Genomic DNA, 17,201 nt, shown 5'->3' on the forward strand with positions numbered 1-17,201 from the left:
ATTTAGCCTTAATAATATCCTACGACAAAACTATATAATGTCATTTTTAAGAAAAAAAGCCTTACTATACTATGTCGTTTTTTAAGAAAAAAAGCCTTACTATACTACGTCGTTTTTTCATGAAAAAAGCCTTACTATACTATGGCGTTTTATTAGGAAAAAAACCTTACTATACTATGGCGTTTTTTAAGAAAAAAAACCTTACTATACAATGTCGTTTTTTAAGAAAAAAAGCCTTACTATACTATGTCGTTTTTTCACGAAAAAAAAAGCCTTACTATACTATGTCGTTTTTTGAGAGAAAAAAAGCCTTACTATACTATGTCGTTTTTTAAGAAAAAAAGCCTTATTATAACATGTCGTTTTTTTCACGAAAAAAGCCTTACTATACTATGGCGTTTTATTAAGAAAAAAGCCTTACTATATTATGTCGTTTTTTAAGAAAAAAAGCCTTACTATACTATGTAGTTTTTTAAGAGAAAAAGGCCTTACTATACTATGTCGTTTTTTAAGAAAAAAAGCTTTACTATACTATGTCGTTTTTTAAAGAAAAAAAGCCTTACTATACTATGTCGTTTTTTAAAGAAAAAAAGCCTGACTATACTATGTCGTTTTTTAAGAAAAAAAGCCTTCCTATAATATGTCGTTTTTTCAGAAAAAAAGACATACTATACAATATCGTTTTTTAAGAGAAAAAAGCCTTACTATACTATGTCGTTTTTAAGAGAAAAAGGCCTTACTATACTATGTCGTTTTTTAAGAAAAAAAAGTCTTACTATACTGTGTCGTTTTTTAAGAAAAAAAGCCTTACTATACTATGTCGTTTTTTAAAGAAAAAAAGCCTTACTATACTATGTCGTTTTTTAAGAAAAAAAGCCTTACTATACTATGTCGTTCTTTTAAGAAAAAAAGCCTTGCTATACTGTGTTTTTTTTTACGAAAAAAAAGCCTTACTATACTGTCGTTTTTTTCACATAAAAATGCCTTACTATACTATGTCGTTTTTTAAGAAAAAAAGCCTTACTATAATATGTCGTTTTTTCAGAAAAAAAAGCCATACTATACAATATCGCTTTTTAAGAGAAAAAAGCCTTACTATACTATGTCGTTTTTTAAGAGAAAAAGGCCTTACTATACTATGTCGTTTTTAAAGAAAAAAAAAAGCCTTACTATACTATGTCATTTTTTAAGAAAAAAAGCCTTACTATACTATGTCGTTTTTTAAGAAAAAAAAGCCTTACTATACTATGTCGTTTTTTAAGAAAAAAAGCCTTACTATACTATGTCGCTCTTTTAAGAAAAAAAGCCTACATAGTATAGTAAGGGTTTTTTTCTTAAAAAAGACATAGTATAGTAAGGCTTTTTTCTTAATAAAACGCCATAGTATAGTAAGGCTTTTTTCGTGAAAAAACGACATGTTATAAGGCTTTTTTTCTTAAAAAACGACACAGTATAGTAAGGCTTTTTTTTCTTAAAAACGACATAGTATAGTAAGGCCTTTTTCTCTTAAAAAACGACATAGTATAGTAAGGCTTTTTTTCGTAAAAAAAACACAGTATAGTAAGGCTCTTTTTCTTAAAAGAACGACATAGTATAGTAAGGCTTTTTTTCTTAAAAGAACGACATAGTATAGTAAGGCTTTTTTTCTTAAAAAACGACATAGTATAGTAAGGCCTTTTTCTCTTAAAAACGACATAGTATAGTAAGGCTTTTTTCTCTTAAAACGATATTGTATAGTATGGCTTTTTTTTCTGAAAAAAACGACATATTATAGTAAGGCTTTTTTTTGTAAAAAAAACACAGTATAGTAAGGCTTTTTTTCTTAAAAGAACGACATAGTATAGTAAGGCTTTTTTTCTTAAAAAACGACATAGTATAGTAAGGCTTTTTCTCTTAAAAAAATACATAGTATAGTAAGGCTTTTTTTCTTAAAAAACGACATAGTATAGTAAGGCTTTTTTTCTTAAAAAATGACATAGTAAATTAAGGCTTTTTTTTCTTTAAAAACGACATAGTATAGTAAGGCCTTTTTCTCTTAAAAATGACATAGTATAGTAAGGCTTTTTTCTCTTAAAAAACGATATTGTATAGTATGGCTTTTTTTTCTGAAAAAAACGACATATTATAGTAAGGCTTTTTCCTCTTTAAAAAACGACATAGTATAGTAAGGCATTTTATGTGAAAAAACGACATAGTATAGTAAGGCTTTTTTTTCGTAAAAAAACACAGTATAGTAAGGCTATTTTTCTTAAAAGAACGACATAGTATAGTAAGGCTTTTTTTCTTTAAAAAACGACATAGTATAGTAAGGCTTTTTTTCTTAAAAAACGACACGGTATAGTAAGGCTTTTTTTTCTTAAAAAACGCCATAGTATAGTAAGGCCTTTTTCTCTTAAAAAACTACATAGTATAGTAAGGCCTTTTTCTCTTAAAAAACGACATAGTATAGTAAGGCTTTTTTCTTAATAAAACGCCATAGTATAGTAAGGCTTTTTTTCTTAAAAAATGACATAGTATAGTAAGGCTTTTTTTTCTTTAAAAACGACATAGTATAGTAAGGCCTTTTTCTCTTAAAAAACGAAATTGTATAGTATGTCTTTTTTTCTGAAAAAACGACATATTATAGTAAGGCTTTTTTTCTTAAAAAACGACGTAGTATAGTAAGGCTTTTTTTCTTTAAAAAATGACATAGTATAGTAAAGCTTTTCTTAAAAAACGACATAGTATAGTAAGGCCTTTTTCTCTTAAAAAACTACATAGTATAGTAAGGCTTTTTTTCTTAAAAGAACGACATAGTATAGTAAGGCTTTTTTTCTTAAAAAACGACATAGTATAGTAAGGCTTTTTTTCTTTAAAAAACGACATAGTATAGTAAGGCTTTTTTTCTTAAAAAACGACACAGTATAGTAAGGCTTTGTTTTCTTAAAAAACGATATAGTAAAGTAAGGCCTTTTTCTCTTAAAAAACGATATTGTATAGTATGTCTTTTTTTCTGAAAAAACGACATATTATAGTAAGGCTTTTTTTCTTAAAAAACGACGTAGTATAGTAAGGCTTTTTTTCTTTAAAAAATGACATAGTATAGTAAAGCTTTTTTTCTTAAAAAACGACATAGTATAGTAAGGCCTTTTTCTCTTAAAAAACTACATAGTATAGTAAGGCTTTTATTCTTAAAAAACGACATAGTATAGTAAGGCCTTTTTCTCTTAAAAAACGACATAGTATAGTAAGGCTTTTTTCTCTTAAAACGATATTGTATAGTATGGCTTTTTTTTTCTGAAAAAACGACATATTATAGTAAGGCTTTTTTTTCTTAAAAAACGACATAGTATAGTAAGGCATTTTTATGTGAAAAAACGACATAGTATAGTAAGGCTTTTTTTTGTAAAAAAAACACAGTATAGTAAGGCTTTTTTTCTTAAAAGAACGACATAGTATAGTAAGGCCTTTTTCTCTTAAAAAACGACATAGTATAGTAAGGCTTTTTTCTCTTAAAAAACGATATTGTATAGTATGTCTTTTTTTCTGAAAAAACGACATATTATAGTAAGGCTTTTTTTCTTAAAAAACGACATAGTATAGTAAGGCTTTTTTTCTTTAAAAAACGACATAGTATAGTAAAGCTTTTTTTCTTAAAAAACGACATAGTATAGTAAGGCCTTTTTCTCTTAAAAAACGACATAGTATAGTAAGGCTTTTTTCTCTTAAAACGATATTGTATAGTATGGCTTTTTTTTCTGAAAAAACGACATATTATAGTAAGGCTTTTTTTCTTAAAAAACGACATAGTATAGTAAGGCATTTTTATGTGAAAAAACGAGATAGTATAGTAAGGCTTTTTTTGTAAAAAAAAACACAGTATAGTAAGGCTTTTTTTCTTAAAAGAACGACATAGTATAGTAAGGCTTTTTTTCTTAAAAAACGACATAGTATAGTAAGGCTTTTTTTCTTTAAAAAACGACATAGTATAGTAAGGCTTTTTTTCTTAAAAAACGACACAGTATAGTAAGGCTTTTTTTTCTTAAAAAACGCCATAGTATAGTAAGGCCTTTTTCTCTTAAAAAAACTACATAGTATAGTAAGGCTTTTTTTCTTAAAAAACGACATAATATAGTAAGGCTTTTTTCTTAATAAAACGCCATAGTATAGTAGGGCTTTTTTTGTGAAAAAACGACATGTTATAATAAGGCTTTTTTTTCTTAAAAAACGACATAGTATAGTAAGGCTTTTTTTCTTAAAAGAACGACATAGTATAGTAAGGCTTTTTTTCTTAAAAAACGACATAGTATAGTAAGGCTTTTTTTCTTAAAAAACGACATAGTATAGTAAGGCTTTTTTTCTTAAAAAATGACATAGTATAGTAAGGCTTTTTTTTCTTTAAAAACGACATAGTATAGTAAGGCCTTTTTCTCTTAAAAAACGACATAGTATAGTAAGGCTTTTTTTCTTAAAAAATGATATTGTATAGTATGGCTTTTTTTTCTGAAAAAACGACATATTATAGTAAGGCTTTTTTTCTTTAAAAAACGACATAGTATAGTAAGGCTTTTTTCTTAAAAAACGACACGGTATAGTAAGGCTTTTTTTTCTTAAAAAAACGCCATAGTATAGTAAGGCCTTTTTCTCTTAAAAAACTACATAGTAAAGTAAGGCCTTTTTCTCTTAAAAAACGACATAGTATAGTAAGGCTTTTTTCTTAATAAAACGCCATAGTATAGTAAGGCTTTTTTTCTTAAAAAATGACATAGTATAGTAAGGCTTTTTTTTCTTTAAAAACGACATAGTATAGTAAGGCCTTTTTCTCTTAAAAAACGATATTGTATAGTATGTCTTTTTTTCTGAAAAAACGACATATTATAGTAAGGCTTTTTTTCTTAAAAAACGACGTAGTATAGTAAGGCTTTTTTTCTTTAAAAAATGACATAGTATAGTAAAGCTTTTTTTCTTAAAAAACGACATAGTATAGTAAGGCCTTTTTCTCTTAAAAAACTACATAGTATAGTAAGGCTTTTTTTCTTAAAAGAACGACATAGTATAGTAAGGCTTTTTTTCTTAAAAAACGACATAGTATAGTAAGGCTTTTTTTCTTTAAAAAACGACATAGTATAGTAAGGCTTTTTTTCTTAAAAAACGACACAGTATAGTAAGGCTTTGTTTTCTTAAAAAACGATATAGTAAAGTAAGGCCTTTTTCTCTTAAAAAACGACATAGTATAGTAAGGCTTTTTTCTCTTAAAAAACGATATTGTATAGTACAGTGGTACCTCGTCATACGACCGTTCGTCATACGGAATGCTCGTCTTACGGGGGAAATTTCGATCGAATAATTCGCCCGTGATGCGGTCAAAATTTCGTTATGCGACCAAGCCAGGTGGCCATGGCATTTTTTTTTTGCATATCTTTCGTGTACGTATAACAATATTTACGAGCACCGGATGAGCTATTCAGACCAGGAAACGCACAACGCCCATGCGCGGGGAAAAGAGGGCTTTCTGGGTAATGAAGTATACTCGTGCTCGCAACAGCATCCCCGGGGATGCGAACACAGATGCTACAAGCTAAAAGGAGCCGCTAGCCAGCGCCCCCGAAGCTACCATGAGCAGCGGGGCGATCGCTGATAAAAGACTCTGCTCGTTGGCTGCTCATAAGAACATCGGGGGCACTGGCTCGCAACAGCATCCCCGGTAGAAACTCTATCATAGTCGCCGTTCGAGGGGATGCAAACACAGATGCTACAAGCTAAAAGGAGCCGCTAGCCAGCGCCCCTGTAGCTCGCATGAGCAGCGGGGCGATCGCTGATAAGACTGCTTGCTGCTCGTTGGCAAGTGGTCGTGCGTTCTCCGATTGTGAGGACATTTGTGTGCATCATTTTCGGAATATTTTGAAGGGAATAGTACGACAGCAAACAGCCCATGGATAGCGAACGTGAGGGTGGAGTGTTTGTTCTGTTTACGAGTGCGTCGTGTTGAAAACAAACCGAAGCCCCCCGCCCCTTTTGTGCGTCTCTCTCTCCCCTCGGCGAAATCCGCCCAATTTTAGTTAGATTAAACACTTTATTTCTATTAAACCACTCGTTATTTATTACTTTGTCAATATATGGCGAATTATAAGAAATAAAACATTTTTTTCAATCCAATATCCTGTTTTTGGTGTTTTTTTCAGAGAGTTGGAACGAATTAATTTGTTTCCCATTCATTTCAATGGGAAACTTTACCTCGAGTTACGAGAAACTTGTCATACGAGCTCAGTCCCGGAACGGATTAAGATCGTATGTCGAGGTACCACTGTATGTCTTTTTTTCTGAAAAAACGACATATTATAGTAAGGCTTTTTTTCTTAAAAAACGACATAGTATAGTAAGGCTTTTTTTCTTTAAAAAACGACATAGTATAGTAAGGCCTTTTTCTCTTAAAAAAACTACATAGTATAGTAAGGCTTTTTTTCTTAAAAAACGACATAGTATCGTAAGGCCTTTTTCTCTTAAAAACGACATAGTATAGTAAGGCTTTTTTCTCTTAAAACGATATTGTATAGTATGGCTTTTTTTCTTAAAAAACGACATATTATAGTAAGGCTTTTTTTCTTAAAAAACGACATAGTATAGTTAGGCATTTTTATGTGAAAAAACGACATAGTATAGTAAGGTTTTTTTTGTAAAAAAAAACACAGTATAGTAAGGCTTTTTTTCTTAAAAAATGACATAGTATAGTAAGGCTTTTTTTTCTTTAAAAACGACATAGTATAGTAAGGCTTTTTTTCTTAAAAACGACATAGTATAGTAAGGCTTTTTTCTCTTAAAAAACGATATTGTATAGTATGGCTTTTTTTTCTGAAAAAACGACATATTATAGTAAGGCTTTTTTCTTAAAAAACGACAGAGTATAGTAAGGCATTTTTATGTGAAAAAACGACATAGTATAGTAAGGCTTTTTTTTCGTAAAAAAAACACAGTATAGCAAGGCTTTTTTTTCTTAAAAGAACGACATAGTATAGTAAGGCTTTTTTTCTTAAAAAACGACATAGTATAGTAAGGCTTTTTTTCTTAAAAAACGACATAGTATAGTAAGGCTTTTCTTTCTTAAAAAACGACATAGTATAGTAAGGCTTTTTTTCTTAAAAAATGACATAGTATAGTAAGGCTTTTTTTTCTTTAAAAACGACATAGTATAGGAAGGCCTTTTTCTCTTAAAAAACGACATAGTATAGTAAGGCTTTTTTCTCTTAAAAAACGATATTGTATAGTATGGCTTTTTTTTTCTGAAAAAACGACATATTATAGTAAGGCTTTTTTTCTTAAAAAACGACATAGTATAGTAAGGCATTTTTATGTGAAAAAACGACATAGTATAGTAAGGCTTTTTTTTCGTAAAAAAACACAGTATAGCAAGGCTTTTTTTCTTAAAAGAACGACATAGTATAGTAAGGCTTTTTTTCTTAAAAAACGACATAGTATAGTAAGGCTTTTCTTTCTTAAAAAACGACATAGCATAGTAAGGCTTTTTTTCTTAAAAAATGACATAGTATAGTAAGGCTTTTTTTTCTTTAAAAACGACATAGTATAGGAAGGCCTTTTTCTCTTAAAAAACGACATAGTATAGTAAGGCTTTTTTCTCTTAAAAAACGATATTGTATAGTATGGCTTTTTTTTTCTGAAAAAACGACATATTATAGTAAGGCTTTTTTTCTTAAAAAACGACATAGTATAGTAAGGCATTTTTATGTGAAAAAACGACATAGTATAGTAAGGCTTTTTTTTCGTAAAAAAACACAGTATAGCAAGGCTTTTTTTCTTAAAAGAACGACATAGTATAGTAAGGCTTTTTTTCTTTAAAAAACGACATAGTATAGTAAGGCCTTTTTCTCTTAAAAAAACTACATAGTATAGTAAGGCTTTTTTTCTTAAAAAACGACATAGTATCGTAAGGCCTTTTTCTCTTAAAAACGACATAGTATAGTAAGGCTTTTTTCTCTTAAAACGATATTGTATAGTATGGCTTTTTTTCTTAAAAAACGACATATTATAGTAAGGCTTTTTTTCTTAAAAAACGACATAGTATAGTTAGGCATTTTTATGTGAAAAAACGACATAGTATAGTAAGGTTTTTTTTGTAAAAAAAAACACAGTATAGTAAGGCTTTTTTTCTTAAAAAATGACATAGTATAGTAAGGCTTTTTTTTCTTTAAAAACGACATAGTATAGTAAGGCTTTTTTTCTTAAAAACGACATAGTATAGTAAGGCTTTTTTCTCTTAAAAAACGATATTGTATAGTATGGCTTTTTTTTCTGAAAAAACGACATATTATAGTAAGGCTTTTTTCTTAAAAAACGACAGAGTATAGTAAGGCATTTTTATGTGAAAAAACGACATAGTATAGTAAGGCTTTTTTTTCGTAAAAAAAACACAGTATAGCAAGGCTTTTTTTTCTTAAAAGAACGACATAGTATAGTAAGGCTTTTTTTCTTAAAAAACGACATAGTATAGTAAGGCTTTTTTTCTTAAAAAACGACATAGTATAGTAAGGCTTTTCTTTCTTAAAAAACGACATAGTATAGTAAGGCTTTTTTTCTTAAAAAATGACATAGTATAGTAAGGCTTTTTTTTCTTTAAAAACGACATAGTATAGGAAGGCCTTTTTCTCTTAAAAAACGACATAGTATAGTAAGGCTTTTTTCTCTTAAAAAACGATATTGTATAGTATGGCTTTTTTTTTCTGAAAAAACGACATATTATAGTAAGGCTTTTTTTCTTAAAAAACGACATAGTATAGTAAGGCATTTTTATGTGAAAAAACGACATAGTATAGTAAGGCTTTTTTTTCGTAAAAAAACACAGTATAGCAAGGCTTTTTTTCTTAAAAGAACGACATAGTATAGTAAGGCTTTTTTTCTTAAAAAACGACATAGTATAGTAAGGCTTTTCTTTCTTAAAAAACGACATAGCATAGTAAGGCTTTTTTTCTTAAAAAATGACATAGTATAGTAAGGCTTTTTTTTCTTTAAAAACGACATAGTATAGGAAGGCCTTTTTCTCTTAAAAAACGACATAGTATAGTAAGGCTTTTTTCTCTTAAAAAACGATATTGTATAGTATGGCTTTTTTTTTCTGAAAAAACGACATATTATAGTAAGGCTTTTTTTCTTAAAAAACGACATAGTATAGTAAGGCATTTTTATGTGAAAAAACGACATAGTATAGTAAGGCTTTTTTTTCGTAAAAAAACACAGTATAGCAAGGCTTTTTTTCTTAAAAGAACGACATAGTATAGTAAGGCTTTTTTTCTTAAAAAACGACATAGTATAGTAAGGCTTTTTTTTCTTTAAAAAACGACATAGTATAGTAAGGCTTTTTTTCTTAAAAAACGACACAGTATAGTAAGGCTTTTTTTTCTTAAAAAACGACATAGTATAGTAAGGCCTTTTTCTCTTAAAAAACGACATAGTATAGTAAAGCTTTTTTTCTTAAAAAACGACATAGTATAGTAAGGCCTTTTTCTCTTAAAAAACTACATAGTATAGTAAGGCTTTTTTTCTTAATAAACGACATCGTATAGTAAGGCCTTTTTCTCTTAAAAAACGACATAGTATAGTAAGGCTTTTTTCTCTTAAAACGATATTGTATAGTATGGCTTTTTTTCTGAAAAAACGACATATTATAGTAAGGCTTTTTTTCTTAAAAAACGACACAGTATAGTAAGGCTTTTTTTTCTTAAAAAACGACATAGTATAGTAAGGCCTTTTTCTCTTAAAAAAATACATAGTATAGTAAGGCTTTTTTTCTTAAAAAACGACATAGTATAGTAAGGCTTTTTTTCTTAAAAAATGACATAGTAAAGTAAGGCTTTTTTTTTCTTTAAAAACGACATAGTATAGTAAGGCCTTTTTCTCTTAAAAAATGACATAGTATAGTAAGGCTTTTTTCTCGTAAAAAAACACAGTATAGTAAGGCTCTTTTTCTTAAAAGAACGACATAGTATAGTAAGGCTTTTTTTCTTAAAAAACGACATAGTATAGTAAGGCTTTTTTTTGTAAAAAAAACACAGTATAGTAAGGCTTTTTTTCTTAAAAGAACAACATAGTATAGTAAGGCTTTTTTTCTTAAAAAACGACATAGTATAGTAAGGCTTTTTTTCTTAAACGACATAGTATAGTAAGGCTTTTTTTTCTTAAAAAACGACATAGTATAGTAAGGCTTTTTTTTCTTAAAAAACGACATAGTATAGTAAGGCTTTTTTTCTTAAAAAATGACATAGTATAGTAAGGCTTTTTTTTCTTTAAAAACGACATAGTATAGTAAGGCCTTTTTCTCTTAAAAAACGACATAGTATAGTAAGGCTTTTTTCTCTTAAAAAACGATATTGTATAGTATGGCTTTTTTTCTGAAAAAACGACATATAGTAAGGCTTTTTTTCTTAAAAAACGACATAGTATAGTAAGGCATTTTTATGTGAAAAAACGACATAGTATAGTAAGGCTTTTTTTCTTAAAAAATGACATAGTATAGTAAGGCTTTTTTTTCTTTAAAAACGACATAGTATAGGAAGGCCTTTTTCTCTTAAAAAACGACATAGTATAGTAAGGCTTTTTTCTCTTAAAAAACGATATTGTATAGTATGGCTTTTTTTTTCTGAAAAAACGACATATTATAGTAAGGCTTTTTTTCTTAAAAAACGACATAGTATAGTAAGGCATTTTTATGTGAAAAAACGACATAGTATAGTAAGGCTTTTTTTCGTAAAAAAACACAGTATAGCAAGGCTTTTTTTCTTAAAAGAACGACATAGTATAGTAAGGCTTTTTTTTCTTTAAAAAACGACATAGTATAGTAAGGCTTTTTTTCTTAAAAAACGACACAGTATAGTAAGGCTTTTTTTTCTTAAAAAACGACATAGTATAGTAAGGCCTTTTTCTCTTAAAAAACGACATAGTATAGTAAAGCTTTTTTTCTTAAAAAACGACATAGTATAGTAAGGCCTTTTTCTCTTAAAAAACTACATAGTATAGTAAGGCTTTTTTTCTTAATAAACGACATAGTATAGTAAGGCCTTTTTCTCTTAAAAAACGACATAGTATAGTAAGGCTTTTTTCTCTTAAAACGATATTGTATAGTATGGCTTTTTTTCTGAAAAAACGACATATTATAGTAAGGCTTTTTTTCTTAAAAAACGACACAGTATAGTAAGGCTTTTTTTTCTTAAAAAACGACATAGTATAGTAAGGCCTTTTTCTCTTAAAAAAATACATAGTATAGTAAGGCTTTTTTTCTTAAAAAACGACATAGTATAGTAAGGCTTTTTTTCTTAAAAAATGACATAGTAAAGTAAGGCTTTTTTTTCTTTAAAAACGACATAGTATAGTAAGGCCTTTTTCTCTTAAAAAATGACATAGTATAGTAAGGCTTTTTTCTCGTAAAAAAACACAGTATAGTAAGGCTCTTTTTCTTAAAAGAACGACATAGTATAGTAAGGCTTTTTTTCTTAAAAAACGACATAGTATAGTAAGGCTTTTTTTTGTAAAAAAAACACAGTATAGTAAGGCTTTTTTTCTTAAAAGAACAACATAGTATAGTAAGGCTTTTTTTCTTAAAAAACGACATAGTATAGTAAGGCTTTTTTTCTTAAACGACATAGTATAGTAAGGCTTTTTTTTCTTAAAAAACGACATAGTATAGTAAGGCTTTTTTTTCTTAAAAAACGACATAGTATAGTAAGGCTTTTTTTCTTAAAAAATGACATAGTATAGTAAGGCTTTTTTTTCTTTAAAAACGACATAGTATAGTAAGGCCTTTTTCTCTTAAAAAACGACATAGTATAGTAAGGCTTTTTTCTCTTAAAAAACGATATTGTATAGTATGGCTTTTTTTCTGAAAAAACGACATATAGTAAGGCTTTTTTTCTTAAAAAACGACATAGTATAGTAAGGCATTTTTATGTGAAAAAACGACATAGTATAGTAAGGCTTTTTTTCTTAAAAAATGACATAGTATAGTAAGGCTTTTTTTTCTTTAAAAACGACATAGTATAGGAAGGCCTTTTTCTCTTAAAAAACGACATAGTATAGTAAGGCTTTTTTCTCTTAAAAAACGATATTGTATAGTATGGCTTTTTTTTTCTGAAAAAACGACATATTATAGTAAGGCTTTTTTTCTTAAAAAACGACATAGTATAGTAAGGCATTTTTATGTGAAAAAACGACATAGTATAGTAAGGCTTTTTTTTCGTAAAAAAACACAGTATAGCAAGGCTTTTTTTCTTAAAAGAACGACATAGTATAGTAAGGCTTTTTTTCTTAAAAAACGACATAGTATAGTAAGGCTTTTTTTTCTTTAAAAAACGACATAGTATAGTAAGGCTTTTTTTCTTAAAAAACGACACAGTATAGTAAGGCTTTTTTTTCTTAAAAAACGACATAGTATAGTAAGGCCTTTTTCTCTTAAAAAACGACATAGTATAGTAAAGCTTTTTTTCTTAAAAAACGACATAGTATAGTAAGGCCTTTTTCTCTTAAAAAACTACATAGTATAGTAAGGCTTTTTTTCTTAATAAACGACATAGTATAGTAAGGCCTTTTTCTCTTAAAAAACGACATAGTATAGTAAGGCTTTTTTCTCTTAAAACGATATTGTATAGTATGGCTTTTTTTCTGAAAAAACGACATATTATAGTAAGGCTTTTTTTCTTAAAAAACGACACAGTATAGTAAGGCTTTTTTTTCTTAAAAAACGACATAGTATAGTAAGGCCTTTTTCTCTTAAAAAAATACATAGTATAGTAAGGCTTTTTTTCTTAAAAAACGACATAGTATAGTAAGGCTTTTTTTCTTAAAAAATGACATAGTAAAGTAAGGCTTTTTTTTCTTTAAAAACGACATAGTATAGTAAGGCCTTTTTCTCTTAAAAAATGACATAGTATAGTAAGGCTTTTTTCTCGTAAAAAAACACAGTATAGTAAGGCTCTTTTTCTTAAAAGAACGACATAGTATAGTAAGGCTTTTTTTCTTAAAAAACGACATAGTATAGTAAGGCTTTTTTTTGTAAAAAAAACACAGTATAGTAAGGCTTTTTTTCTTAAAAGAACAACATAGTATAGTAAGGCTTTTTTTCTTAAAAAACGACATAGTATAGTAAGGCTTTTTTTCTTAAACGACATAGTATAGTAAGGCTTTTTTTTCTTAAAAAACGACATAGTATAGTAAGGCTTTTTTTTCTTAAAAAACGACATAGTATAGTAAGGCTTTTTTTCTTAAAAAATGACATAGTATAGTAAGGCTTTTTTTTCTTTAAAAACGACATAGTATAGTAAGGCCTTTTTCTCTTAAAAAACGACATAGTATAGTAAGGCTTTTTTCTCTTAAAAAACGATATTGTATAGTATGGCTTTTTTTTCTGAAAAAACGACATATAGTAAGGCTTTTTTTCTTAAAAAACGACATAGTATAGTAAGGCATTTTTATGTGAAAAAACGACATAGTATAGTAAGGCTTTTTTTTCGTAAAAAAAACACAGTATAGCAAGGCTTTTTTTCTTAAAAGAACGACATAGTATAGTAAGGCTTTTTTTCTTAAAAAACGACATAGTATGGTAAGGCTTTTTTCTTTAAAAAACGACATAGTATAGTAAGGCTTTTTTTGTTAAAAAACGACACAGTATAGTAAGGCTTTTTTTTCTTAAAAAACGACATAGTATAGTAAGGCCTTTTTCTCTTAAAAAACGACATAGTATAGTAAGGCTTTTTTCTCTTAAAAAACGATATTGTATAGTATGTCTTTTTTTCTGAAAAAACGACATAGTATAGTAAGGCATTTTTATGTGAAAAAACGACATAGTATAGTAAGGCTTTTTTTTGTAAAAAAAACAGTATAGTAAGGCTTTTTTTCTTAAAAGAACGACATAGTATAGTAAGGCTTTTTTTCTTAAAAAACGACATAGTATAGTAAGGCATTTTTATGTGAAAAAACGACATAGTATAGTAAGGCTTTTTTTTGTAAAAAAAACACAGTATAGTAAGGCTCTTTTTCTTAAAAGAACGACATAGTATAGTAAGGCTTTTTTTCTTAAAAAACGACATAGTATAGTAAGGCTTTTTTTCTTTAAAAAACGACATAGTATAGTAAGGCTTTTTTTCTTAAAAAACGACACAGTATAGTAAGGCTTTTTTTTCTTAAAAAACGACACAGTATAGTAAGGCTTTTTTTTCTTAAAAAACGACATAGTATAGTAAGGCCTTTTTCTCTTAAAAAACGACATAGTATAGTAAGGCTTTTTTCTCTTAAAAAACGATATTGTATAGTATGTCTTTTTTTCTGAAAAAACGACATATTATAGTAAAGCTTTTTTTCTTAAAAAACGACATAGTATATTAAGGCCTTTTTCTCTTAAAAAACTACATAGTATAGTAAGGCTTTTTTTCTTAAAAAACGCCATAGTATAGTAAGGCCTTTTTCTCTTAAAAAACGACATAGTATAGTAAGGCTTTTTTTCTCTTAAAACGATATTGTATAGTATGGCTTTTTTTTCTGAAAAAACGACATATTATAGTAAGGCTTTTTTTCTTAAAAAACGACATAGTATAGTAAGGCATTTTTATGTGAAAAAACGACATAGTATAGTAAGGCTTTTTTTTGTAAAAAAAAACACAGTATAGTAAGGCTTTTTTTCTTAAAAGAACGACATAGTATAGTAAGGCTTTTTTTCTTAAAAAACGACATAGTATAGTAAGGCTTTTTTTCTTTAAAAAACGACATAGTATAGTAAATCTTTTTTTCTTAAAAAACGACACAGTATAGTAAGGCTTTTTTTTCTTAAAAAACGACATAGTATAGTAAGGCCTTTTTCTCTTAAAAAAATACATAGTATAGTAAGGCTTTTTTTCTTAAAAAACGACATAGTATAGTAAGGCTTTTTTTCTTAAAAAATGACATAGTATAGTAAGGCATTTTTATGTGAAAAAACGACATAGTATAGTAAGGCTTTTTTTCTCTTAAAAAAATACATAGTATAGTAAGGCTCTTTTTCTTAAAAGAACGACATAGTATAGTAAGGCTTTTTTTCTTAAAAAACGACATAGTATAGTAAGGCCTTTTTCTCTTAAAAAACGACATAGTATAGTAAGGCTTTTTTCTCTTAAAACGATATTGTATAGTATGGCTTTTTTTTCTGAAAAAACGACATATTATAGTAAGGCTTTTTTTCTTAAAAAACGACATAGTATAGTAAGGCATTTTTATGTGAAAAAACGACATAGTATAGTAAGGCTTTTTTTGGTAAAAAAAACACAGTATAGTAAGGCTTTTTTTCTTAAAAGAACGACATAGTATAGTAAGGCTTTTTTTCTTAAAAAACGACATAGTATAGTAAGGCTTTTTTTCTTTAAAAAACGACATAGTATAGTAAAGCTTTTTTTCTTAAAAAACGACACAGTATAGTAAGGCTTTTTTTTCTTAAAAAACGACATAGTATAGTAAGGCCTTTTTCTCTTAAAAAAATACATAGTATAGTAAGGCTTTTTTTCTTAAAAAACGACATAGTATAGTAAGGCTTTTTTTCTTAAAAAATGACATAGTATAGTAAGGCATTTTTATGTGAAAAAACGACATAGTATAGTAAGGCTTTTTTTCGTAACAAAACACAGTATAGTAAGGCTCTTTTTCTTAAAAGAACGACATAGTATAGTAAGGCTTTTTTTTCTTAAAAAACGCCATAGTATAGTAAGGCCTTTTTCTCTTAAAAAACTACATAGTATAGTAAGGCTTTTTTCCTTAAAAAACGACATAGTATAGTAAGGCTTTTTTCTTAATAAAACGCCATAGTATAGTAAGGCTTTTTTTGTGAAAAAACGAAGTTTTTTAAGAGAAAAAGGCCTTACTATACTATGTCGTTTTTTAAGAAAAAAAAGCCTTACTATACTGTCTCGTTTTTTAAGAAAAAAAGCCTTACTATACTATGTCGTTTTTTAAGAAAAAAAGCCTTACTATACTATGTCGTTCTTTTAAGAAAAAAAGCCTTACTATACTATGTCGTTCTTTTAAGAAAAAAAGCCTTACTATACTGTGTTTTTTTACGAAAAAAAAGCCTTACTATACTATGTCGTTTTTTCACATAAAAATGCCTTACTATACTATGTCGTTTTTAAGAAAAAAAGCCTTACTTTAATATGTCGTTTTTTCAGGAAAAAAAAGCCATACTATACAATATCGTTTTTTAAGAGAAAAAAGCCTTACTATACTATGTAGTTTTTAAGAGAAAAGGGCCTTATTATACTATGTCGTTTTTTAAGAAAAAAAAGCCTTACTATACTGTGTCGTTTTTTTAAGAAAAAAAGCCTTACTATACTATGTCGTTCTTTTAAGAAAAAAAGCCTTGCTACACTGTGTTTTTTTACGAAAAAAAAGCCTTACTATACTATGTCGTTTTTTCACATAAAAATGCCTTATTATAACGTGTCGTTTTTTAAAGAAAGCCTTACTATACTGTGTTTTTTTACGAAAAAAAAGCCTTACTATACTATGTCGTTTTTTAAAGAAAGACTTACTATACTGTCTTTTTTAAGAAAAAAAGCCTTACTATACTATGTCGTTTTTTCACGAAAAAAAAGCCTTACTAAACTATGTCGTTTTTTCACAAAAAAAGGCCTTACTATACTATGTTGTTTTTTAAAGAAAAAAATCCTTACTACACTGTCATTTTTTAAGAAAAAAAAACCTTACTATACTAAGTGGTTTTTTAAGAAAAAAAGCCATACTATACAATATCGTTTTTTAAGAAAAAAGCCTTACTATACTATGTCGTTTTTTAAGTGAAAAAAGCCTTACTATACTATGGCGTTTTTTAAAGAAAAAAAACCTTCCTTTACAATGTCGTTTTTTAAGAAAAAAAGCCTTACAATACTGTCGTTTTTTAAGAAAAAAAGCCTTACTATAATGTTTTTTAAGAAAAAAAGCCTTACTATACTATGTCGTTTTTTAAGAAAAAAAGCCTTATTATAACATGTCGATTTTTCACGAAAAAAGCCTTACTAAACTATGTCGTTTTTTAAGAAAAAAAGCCTTACTATACTATGTCGTTTTTTAAGAAAAAAAGCCTTACTATACTATGTCGTTCTTTTAAGAAAAAAAGCCTTACTATACTGTGTTTTTTTACGAAAAAAAAGCCTTACTATACTATGTCGTTTTTTCACATAAAAATGCCTTACTATACTATGTCGTTT

General features: G+C 27.8%; 1 protein-coding gene across 7 annotated transcripts in view; it reads right to left on the minus strand.

The window, feature by feature from the left end:
* Window positions 1–17,201, minus strand: part of tle2a (TLE family member 2, transcriptional corepressor a) — a 55,722-nt gene that overhangs the window by 1,030 nt on the left and 37,491 nt on the right. The gene's annotated exons all lie outside the window — the stretch shown is intronic.

Source organism: Stigmatopora argus, chromosome 8 (assembly GCF_051989625.1).
Source record: "Stigmatopora argus isolate UIUO_Sarg chromosome 8, RoL_Sarg_1.0, whole genome shotgun sequence".
NCBI lineage: Eukaryota > Metazoa > Chordata > Actinopteri > Syngnathiformes > Syngnathidae > Stigmatopora > Stigmatopora argus.